Source organism: Piliocolobus tephrosceles, unplaced genomic scaffold, assembly GCF_002776525.5.
Source record: "Piliocolobus tephrosceles isolate RC106 unplaced genomic scaffold, ASM277652v3 unscaffolded_43747, whole genome shotgun sequence".
Classification (NCBI taxonomy): domain Eukaryota; kingdom Metazoa; phylum Chordata; class Mammalia; order Primates; family Cercopithecidae; genus Piliocolobus; species Piliocolobus tephrosceles.
In genome coordinates this window covers 14,519-18,429 of record NW_022328473.1, presented here as the reverse complement: position 1 = coordinate 18,429, position 3,911 = coordinate 14,519, and positions in this window count along the sequence as shown.

Here is a 3,911-nt window from a genome sequence, read left to right as displayed (position 1 = left end):
CAGAGTCTCGTGCTAGAGACCGAGCTCTGGGGTCCTTGTGGGAAGTGGTACTGGGTGCAGATGAGAGTACCCCCGGGGTGAGAAGCCAGGGTCAGTCAGCCATTGTGAATTGGAGTCACCTTGGGGTACTGGGATATCTGGAGTTCTTTCACTAATCTCTAGGATGTTCTCATCTTCCTTTGAATATTTTCTGCTTTTGTTTTGGCTGAGCTGGGCTTCCCTTTTGTTTATGGGCTGTGAAAGGATTAGAAACTATACTGGAGAGTAGAAGGGACACGGAATGGGATGGCCACAGTTAATTGGAATGTGTATAGAGGACCCAATCTTTGATCTACATGACTACGCTTATGAAAACAGTGTTTATTCATCCATTCACAGGGAGTCAGTCCATCACTTCCTGAGTGGGTGATGGGGCTCCCATTCCTGGTGACCACCACATACAACAGATGAGGAAAGAATTCGAAAATAAACAGAAATGACTCATAGTTTAATATGAAAACCAAAAGTGCATTAACCATGCTATCTCTTAGCATCCTGAAATCCTGAAGCAGTAGTCATGAACTCATTGGGCAAATAAATGTCCTCAGTTAGCGGTTAGCATTCATTTCTCGCCAAAGTATACTGCATTTAATTAAATGTACAGGAAAAATTCTGGCCAGAGGAGTTACGGCGATGAAACGATCCCTGTCTGGAAGTCTAGACATCTTTGGTTCTTTGTCCAGTTCTCTCTGCTGTGTGACCAAAGACAAGTGATCTCTCTGAGCCTCAGATGCTTCTTTCAAAACATGCAGAATATGTCAACGTCAACCCTGAATCCTGTATTTACTCAGTTTCTGAATAAAGATTCTTGGCTGGGAGTGGTGGCCAATGCCTGTCATCTCAGCACTTTGGGAGGCTGGGGCAGGTGGATCACTTGAGGCCAGGAGTTTGAGACCGGCCTGGGAAACATGGTGAAACCCCATCTCTACAAAAAAAAAAAAAATCAGCCAAGCATAGTGGTGCATGCCTGTGGTCCCAGCTATTTGAGAGGCTGAAGTGGGAGGATCACTTGAGCCCAAGAACTTGAGGCTGCGGGGAGCCATGATTGCACTAATGCACTCCAGCCTTGCTGACAGAGCGATACCCTATCTCAAAAAACAAACAAACAAAAAAACCCAAATATTCTTCAGCTTCTATTCTGTTCCAGGCACGGAGCTGGTTAATAATTCCTGCTTCAGGCTGGGTACGGTGGCTCACGTCTATAATCCCTGCACTTGGGAGGCTGAGGTGGGTGGATCACGAGCTCAGGAGTTCAAGACCAGCCTGGCCAAGATGGTAAAACCCTGTCTCTACTAAAAATACAAAAATTACCCGGACTCAGTGGCAGGCACCTGTAATTCCAGCTACTCGGGAGGCTGAGGCAGGAGAATCGCTTGGACTCAGAGGGCAGAGGTTGCAGTGAGCCAAGATCATGCCACTGCACTGCAGCGTGGGTGACAGAGTGAGACTCTGTCTCAAAAAACAAAACAAAACAAAGCAAAACACAACACAACTCGTTACCCAATATTCCAAAAAGCAAAAGGGAGGAAGTTTTATACTAGTTGTTATCATAAGGACAGTTTCTATGATTACAGTACAATTAGATTAGAAATTAATAACAAAGAGATAAAAATGTATGTGAGGCAATTCAAAAACACAAAAGATTGAAAACAAAGAAATATAAATTGCACTATTCATAAACAGAAAACAATATGGTTGTCTACAAAGAAAGCCCAAGAGAATATACAGAAATTATTGAAATTAACGGGAATTTAGTAAGGCTGCTGAATCTTAGAATAACTGGATTCCTGTGAAGAGCATGTTACCATAAGAAAATGCTATAAAAACCACTACAAAGGCAATAAAGGGTATAGTGCCTTGGAATCAATATAACAAAAACATGCATGACTTCTATGGAAAAGGCATTATAAAACTTTATTAGAATTTAAGACCTAAATGCTTGGAGCTAGGACATCACTGCCGTGTGTAGGCAAACTAAGTATCTCTCCAAAAAATGCTTTTTTTGGTTTAATTTAATTCCAAGATTATGCTGAAAATTTGTTTATGTATTTATTTTTTATTTAACTTTGTATAGAGAGATAGTGAAGCACATGTAACTAAGAGAATTCTGAAGATGGAAACAGGGTGGGGAGACCAGCCCTACAGACGTGGAGACGCACCACGCCGCATCCTCGCTGCTCTTTGGGTTTGCCAAAGTTCCGAGCACATGGAACAAAGACACTCGGAGACTAGAAGCTGCCAAAGTACATAATTCTAGATGATGAAGATGAGGTTGTTTCCCGTCCCTTTTCCCCAATTATTAAACGTGAAGCTTGACCCAGTAATTTTCCCCCCAGCTTTCCCAACAACCCAAAGTCAAAGCTCTGTTTCACCTCAAAAAAATGCACTGGAACACAACAGTAATAGGAATTTCTAGAGCATTAGGAACTATAAAAGATGGAGTTGAAAACTCTTAATGTTTAAAACTGCTGGGAAAAAATTACCATGCCTATAGATAGTATGTTTACAAATTTTGGAAAACAGAGAAGCAAGAAAAAACTGAGATGGAACTATAAAGTAGGCAGCTTTGAACCAGTCTGGTGACCGTACAATTAGTAATACCTTGCATAAAGTGTGGGCAAAGTTGGGGATGACCTGCACTAATAATACATTTTTAAAGAAGAATTGTTAGAAATGCCTACACATCTCATGCCTGTAATCCTAGCACTTTGGGAGGCCAAGGTGGGCGTATCACGAGGTCAGGAGATCGAGACAAGCTGGCTGACACAGCAAAACCCTATCTCTACTAAAAACACAAAAAATTAGCCAGGCATGGTGGCATGTGCCTGTGGTCCCAGCTACTTGGAAGGCTGAGGCAGGAGAATTGCTTGAACCTGGGGGGTGGAGGTTGCAGTGACCCGAGATCACACCACTGCACTCCAGCCTGGGCAACAGAGCAATACTCCATCTCAAAAAGAAAAACGAAACAAAACAAAAATAAATGCCTACACATTCAGCAAGGTGCATTTCAAACAATAAAATGCAAAACACTCTATTATTATATCTGCCTTAATACGTACAATATGCATCATGATTTTATTTATGTATTTTCACGACACTGTATGCATTGTCAATATTAAAAACAGAAATAACATTTAGTTTTTCCTACATTAAAAAGTGTAATTTCCTTAAGATTCAAAAATCCATGAGGAATAACTAATACACTTACATTTTTACTCTAGGATGTTTTTTCAAAACAACGATCATAGGAATTAAAACATTCATATATGATGTTACAGACAGGTTGATATTTAACACCAGAAATTAATTCGGTGTATTATCCTCACATTTATAATAAAACAAATATCCAGGTTCACTCCCCCTCTAATCTGGTAGTTCCTTCTACCTTGTTGGCCACTGGTTCCACAACACAGCTGGATAGTACTATGTTGGCAATAATCTATGAGTTTTCCTTAGGGGAAATCACAGGAGCTTACCCAAATAAATCCATGCCATTTCATTTTGTCTGATTTTGGTAGCAACCTGATTCAATAAAACAATTTCTTAACTTTTAGGATGTTCATTATATATTTCTTCCTATCTTGCCAAATATAAGGCTGGTCACTTTATTAAAATTTTTAGACAGGATAAAAAACTTAACAATGCTAACCTTTCTATATGAAATGAGTGTTCTGACACCTAAATAGAATTAAATGGCTACTAAGTCATTCATATTTTTTGGTGCAAAGCAATTAGTTTGGGTCATGTTAAATTGCTGACTTGTTGACTTGCAAAAGTGATAGTTTCAGATGCTTCAACCTGTATATCTTGGAGTGAGTGGTGGCTTTGTGATTGTTAGGAATTAAAACTTACTAAGTTCTACACAGATAAAG